Raw genomic sequence first — 7,282 nt, 5'->3', positions numbered from 1 at the left:
AGGAGTGAAACTCTTTGCAAGTGTGCTCAAAAGCACAGCCCTAAATACAAGAAACACCAGCAACCCAACTGTCAAGATAAGCTCCCGGCCACAAGCAGGAAGTCCTGCTCCTCTAGTCCAGACCAGACGAAACATATCCAAAAAGTGCTCCAGGACAACACCAGAGTTACTCTTCAGGAAATGCTCCTGTAGACCAGATCAAATGCGACTCAGCCATGAGAGAACTAGAACAACACCAGCGTTACGCAGCAGCGGTTCAACAGCCACAAAACCTTGCAGCACCAGCACTCACCCGGACCAGACATCTACTCAACATCATCTGTTCTAAACTGATGACAATGTACAAGAGTCATATTGTATATACACACACACATGATAAAATATCATTTAAAATCAGTTGTTGGAATATATAAGGTCTGCACTCTTCTACATTTGGTAACAAGTCAACTAAGGCCTATTAAGTAGCGTTAAAGATATAGATACTGTGTCTCCATATTTCTTGAGACATGGTGTCTTGGTAATGAAATTTAGATTGCCCGAAAGTATACAGTGAAATTACTATCCCTTCACTAAAAACTATATTAATATATAATATTAATATAGAATATTAATATGGCACAAAGACAATTTAAAACACTTGAATAAAATTGCCAAAAAAAAAAAAAAAGATCTGTTTGCTTGAAATAAACTCACTAGTGATCTTTATCTCTGTGCTGTATAAATTCCACCACATGAGACTCCATATTACCAAGAAAAATGCTTTCTACAGCTGCGGACTGGTATCTTACATTTTCGGTCCAGAGGAAATGTCCCGATGTGTGGAACTGGGAGATAAATTGATTATATAGTAGATGATATTTACATAAATGATGACACCATATCACAAACAACATCAATTATCAGTCCAAGAAACAGCTGACTGTTTAGTCAACACAAATAGAAAGCAGATGTTAAAGCTGTGTATAGGATTGAGGCTTTACATCATAAATGAATCCGAGGATATTCTCTTGGGAGATTTATATACTGCTCCACATTGGGGGCTAGTGTGGGTGATTATTCAATTACAGACATTGATCCAAACTTCAATATATTTAGTCAGACCTCAACTCCCAATTTCTGATCACTGTCAAACAGTGCTCTTAAAATAATCAAACAAATGGACCATGACCTCAAGAATCTGAACAAATATTTCCTTTGAAAATCAAACTCAAATGGAACCAAGCAAACATTGAAAAACTCAAAGATAACATGAACAACTCTATAATATTACATAGATGATTTTGTGTCCACTAATTTCCCCCAGAGGTAAATGGAATAAATTCAGCAAAAGACCAAATTAATTACATCATTTATCTTACACTAGACAACCATAAAACAAACAATGCTGTCTGGTTCGATAATGTAACTGTCTTAGAAAAGAACTAAGACTCAACAAAAAGCATAAAGAACCAGCCAATCAGGTGACAAGGCTCACTCTCTCAAACTGCCAGAAAAAGTTCAAAAGACTCGTATGCAACAAGAGAACTATTTTAATTTGTATTAAATTAAATTACATTTTAATTAATTAATCAATAAACCAAAACACATTTTGGCATCTGAAACACAACTCCTAAATGCAGAAATTTGAAAATCTTATTTTAAAAAGCAATATCAAACAATTGAACCAACAGACCTCAACCAGTCCCCCCAAAAAACCTGAAGATTTCATGAAAACATAAAAAAAAAACTATCAAAAGCATTTGGATACATATATAATGCTGTCAGAAATAATTGAACATATTAAAGATGTTAAATTAAAGAAAGCACTTGGACAAGACGGCATTAGTAATGAAATGCTTAAAAACGACATTCAAGCTCTAGTCAAATTATTTAATTTGGTTTTATGGTGTAGTATCTTCCCTGAGGAATTGTCCTGGGGACGTTATTCTGCAGTATAATAAATACTTGTATAGTCACATTCCTTACAAAACACAAAATCCTAAATAAATCACAAATTGGCTTTTTACCAAAACAACACACCTCTGATCACAGCTACTCTCTCCATACCCTAATAGACAAAAACATCAAGGCAAAATATTTGTATGCTTTGTAGATTTTAAAAAGCATTCAACTCTATTTGGCATGATGGTTGTTCTTTACAAACTCCTACAAATAGGCATTGTTGGGAAACATTTGCTATTATACAATCCATGTATGCAAAAAGTAAATGTGCAGTAAAAATGGGAAATCAGATAAATGCATTCTTCCAGCAGGGCCGTGGAGTGAGACAGGGATGCAGTCTGAGTCCAACTATTCAACATCTAGTTAAATGATCTTGCAGAAGCTCTGGAGCAGTCCAGCATCCCTGACCTCACTCTACATGACACTGAATTGAAGTGTCTGCTGTATGCAGGTGATCTTATGCTACTTTCATATACAGCAGAGGGGCTTCAGCAGAGCCTCACCCCGCTGAAACAATAATGTCACGACTGGGCACTCTCAGTCAACCTGGATAAAACCAGAATCATGTTGTTCCAGAATAGGGCCCGATCTCAGAGGAGAGGTCCTACAACACAGCTCCACCTACAGTTATCTGGGCATTGAAATAAGTGTATATGCAGGATTTAACCTGGCTGTAAAAACATTGGGGGAAAAGTCTCGGAGGGTATTTTATGCCATCAAATCGCGATTCAGATAAATAAATTGACCATATAATTATATAATAAAACAAATACTAATATATAGATGTGAAATATCCAATGACAATTTTTCACCATTGGGATAAAACTTAAATATAAAAAATGCAACGAATTTGCAAAAAGAAATGTAGGTATACATACACAGAATCACCTCAAATAGTGCATGTATGGCTGATTTAGGTCTAATCCCCTTAAGCATTGAAATTCAGAAAAGAGTCTTGCAATTCTGGCATCACCTCAAACAGTCTGATCAAGAATCTATCAAATATAAAGCCCTACTTGCCAATTAAACCCTGCTGTATCACACCCTCTGAATATTCTTGCTCTGAAACTTGTTAATGAAAGCAAATATGTTATCCACTCCAATTATAAATCTAAACTTATTGTTAAATTACTAATTACAGACCTATTTCAAAATTGTCCTTTCTCTCAAAGATATTGGAGAAAGCAGTTCTCAGTCTTTATGAATAAGAATTGGCTTTTTGAAGTAATGCAGTCTGGATTTAGGGAACATCACAGTATAGAAACTGCACTTTTAAAGGTTATCAACGATATTAACTGTGGATTCTGGTAATGCTCCAGTTTTGATGATACTTGATCTAAGTGTGGCATTTGACACCATAGATCACAACATTCTTATTGCACGGCTTGAGCGGTAGGGATACGAGGTGCGGTTTTAAATTGGTTTAAGTCCTACCTAACAAACAGAAGTTTTTCAGTTGCCATGGGTGCATTTACATCATCGTTGGCTCCACTTACATGTGGGATTCCTCAAGGATCCATTTTGGGACCCATCCTGTTTTCGTTATTCCAATTGGCACTATTTTTTAAAAACACAAAGTATCATTCCATTGTTATGCAGATGACACACAAATATATATGCCAGTAAAAAATTAGGATAATTCATTAGGGCCTCTTCTAGCATGTCTGAATGATTTAAAAACTTGGTTGGCTGTCAATTTCCTGCATTTAATTGAATGAGATTATTGTGTTTGTACCCCCTAATGTATCTGGGTCCGCCTGTTTTGATTTAGGCCCTTTATCCATTTATGGAAAACACATGGTAAAAAACTTAGGGGTAATTATTGATGACTCCCTAAAATTTGACGAACAGATTAATGCAGTTGTCCGATCAAGCTTTTTCCAATTAAGAACTTTGGCAAACGTCAAGCCATGTTTGTCATTTTATGATTTGGAGAGAGTGATGCACGCATTTGTGTCATCATGTTTGGACTACTGTAATTCCTTATATGTAGGGATTAGTCAGTAAAATTGTTCGAAATGCTGCAGCAAGATTGTTGACAGGTTCTCCAAAGCGGGACCACATCACTCCAATTTTGTTTTCATTACATTGGTTGCCAATTCATTATAGGATTGATTTTTTTTTTTTTTAAATCTCTAAATGGTATGTCACCACCCTATCTCTCAGATTTATTACAGATATACTTACCATCAAGATCACTTAGGTCCTCTGACCAAAAATGACTGATTGTCCCGAGGTCTAGATGAAAATTTCGAACTGCATCCACAGTGGTGTCTTTTAAATCTCTTTTTACTCTGGCTTTCTTGTCTAAGTCTTACTGATATGTTGCCAATATGTTAGTAGCTTGTTGTTTTTATGTGAGAAGTTAGATGTATGTGTTGTATAATATTAGTGTTTTGTGTATTTTTGGTCTTTGCATATGTTTACAAATTGTACAGCACATTGGTCAACTACCCGTTATTTTTATTCTGCTATATAAATACACTACCTTACCTTACCTTAAAGAAATTGACAAAAACCTAAAAATATTAAAAACTGAATTTGAACTCCACAACAAACTGCTATTCTATCCTAGAATAAAAGAACTAAGACATTTGCTAATTATTATCAATTAAACAACTAAAAGAAAGAAAGATTCTGTCTAAATATATCTAGAGTCCTGGTTACAGAGAAAGTAGAGGATATGCAGATACAGTGTGATACAAACCAAATAGAAGATGAGAAACACTTCTTTTTATGACCAAAGTACCACACAGTCAGAGAAACATTCTTAACAAAATTTGAAAAATTTCATAATTTATTCCATACATTTTCTGATACAGAGAAACTCACATAAAGTATGTTCTTGGAGAAGATGACAACACAACCACACTAGCTGCTAAATATGTGTCTACCATTCACAATATAAAACATAGTTAAGTCATTTCTCCACAGAAATAGAAAGGATGTATTACAACTCTGTCAAAGGTCTTTATATTCTCAATGACAGAATCATAGGAGATTCTTGTGGATGCTTTACTTACAGTTCAGATCTGGGTAACAGTGTAGTAGATTATGTCATTAATTTGTAATAAGCCCCTCCAACTTTAAGGCATTTACCATCAAAGCCCTTTTCTTACCACAGTCAGATCAATGTTTTCATTAAAAAGCCAACTGATCTGTATAAACTTTAATTTTACAAATGGGTTCAAAGTCCTGCTGATACATACACTGATCAGCCACAACATTATAACCACCTGCCTAATATTGTGTAGGTTATCTGTAGGTAATTGTACAGAGCAATATCATGTAAATGGCTCATACTGACGTCTTACATACTCTTTGAGTGGCACGTGGCAGAGAGGGTGTGTCTTTAAGTCAAAAGTGAATTGGTTGCTCCCACCAGTCAACAGTCCAGTGGCATTTCTTTTAACTCGATTCTCAAATGGAGAAGAAAAAAAGGAAAAGCAAAATGAAAAAGTAAAAGAAAAGCCATTGGCAAATAAGTAAATCAATTGCCAAATACCTTTTTAAAATGCAATTTAAAAGGTGCTTTTAAAGTCCATTTAAAAGACTCATTAATGTACTAATTTATAGCTACATTTAATGACATTTTAAACATGAAATAAATATTATTTATTAATGCATAATTTTATTGTTAAATATAATTACATTTATAAACATGAAATAAATAAACACATTTAAATGTTTCTTTTTATATTTTGTCCATTTATAAATTGACTTATTTATTCAAGTTTTTATTTTCAAATTAATAGATTGATAATTTATTCCTTCATTTATTTTAATTGGCACAGCTGGGCTTTAGCAGGTATGGACTGACAAGTGGAAAAAGAAAAGGAAAAGTCAAACAATAAAGAAAAGCAGTTGGCAAATGAATGAAGAAAAGCTTTTGCCAAAGGCTTTTTAAAAACACTATTTAAAAGGTGCATTTAAAAATTACTTATTAATGTGCTGTTTTATTTTTTTATTTATTTTTTTATTTTTTGCTAAATATAAGTACATTTTAAAACATGAATTAAATAAACACATTTAAATGTGTGTTTATTTGTCCTTTTATAAATGTATTTACTTTTTTATTTTCAAATTAATATTGATAATTTATTCCTTCATTCTTTTTAAAAGTCACTGCTGGGCTTCCATATAAGTGAGCACCAACTGGCCATTGAAATATAAAGGCATAAAAAGACATGGCAACCTAAAGAAGATCGAACATGAGTCCATTGTACATCAGGTGAAGAATAGACAGAGGTAATAAACTTCCTCCTTCACTGTGAAAATTACTTACACCTCAGAGATATATATTAATTATATATGAAATTACAACAAGTTATCCCTGAGTTTCATTCTCTCAGTGAACACATCCAGCACCTGTTTCAGCAGTTTAGCTACTGTTTTTTATTTTGTGTGAGTGTGTGTGTGTGTGTGTGTGTGTGTATTTATCACTTTGTGGGGACCAAATGTCCCCATAAGGATAGTAAAACCCGAAATTTTTGACCTTGTGGGGACATTTTGTCGGTCCCCATGAGGAAAACAGCTTATAAATCATACTAAATTATGTTTTTTGAAAATGTAAAAATGCAGAAATTTTTCTGTGAGGGTTAGGTTTAGGGGTAGGGTTAGGTTTAGGGGATAGAATATAAAGTTTGTACAATATAAAAACCATTATGTCTATGGAAAGTCCCCATAAAACATGGAAACACTACGTGTGTGTGTGTGTGTGTGTGTGTGTGTGTGTGTGTGTGTGTGTGTGTGTGTGTGTGTGTGTGTGTGTGTGTGTGTGTGTGTGTGTGTGTGTGATAGAGAGAGATAGAGTGTGTTTGTGTGCGCGTGAGAGAGAGCGAGAGAGAGACTTATAGAAGGTACAGTTCATCCAAAGGATGTGGGCAAAAGGTGCCAACACAGAAATAATTGAACAGCCTTATAAATAGTGAAAAGGATTAGTAACAGTAGGATTGCATTCTGTGGTCAGTATGTCGCTGACATTAACCCCAGTGGTTTTATCAGGCACTTAACAATTAAAGAACAAATGGGCCATGAAACACAAGAGGAGTTGTATCTCTCCATCAGCAGCGTGAGCCTCAGAGCTTCGATTCTGTTTAACAGGTATAGGTAATATCAGCTTGATCTCTTTAGCCACATATTCAATCTCCTCATCCTTGAAATTGGGAGATTTCCTGTAGGGAATTATAACGTACGATATTTACTGAAAAATCAAAACAACTCAACGCATTACACCTATGTGAACGAATGTTATAGAATGTCCCCTTAGATTGCTAAAATTGGGGTTCAGTTCGATAATGACCAACCGTGCATATTTTATATACAAAATCGTATGCAAAAT

General features: G+C 34.5%; 1 protein-coding gene across 1 annotated transcript in view; it reads right to left on the bottom strand.

Moving 5' to 3' along the window:
- The window catches only part of si:dkey-247k7.2 (uncharacterized protein LOC797677 homolog), a 153,769-nt gene that overhangs the window by 106,754 nt on the left and 39,733 nt on the right, over positions 1-7,282 (bottom strand). The gene's annotated exons all lie outside the window — the stretch shown is intronic.

The sequence above is a fragment of the Xyrauchen texanus genome, chromosome 15, assembly GCF_025860055.1.
Source record: "Xyrauchen texanus isolate HMW12.3.18 chromosome 15, RBS_HiC_50CHRs, whole genome shotgun sequence".
Taxonomy (NCBI): Eukaryota; Metazoa; Chordata; class Actinopteri; order Cypriniformes; family Catostomidae; genus Xyrauchen; species Xyrauchen texanus.
Note: the sequence above shows the minus strand (reverse complement) of the source record. Positions and strands in the feature narration are given on the sequence as shown.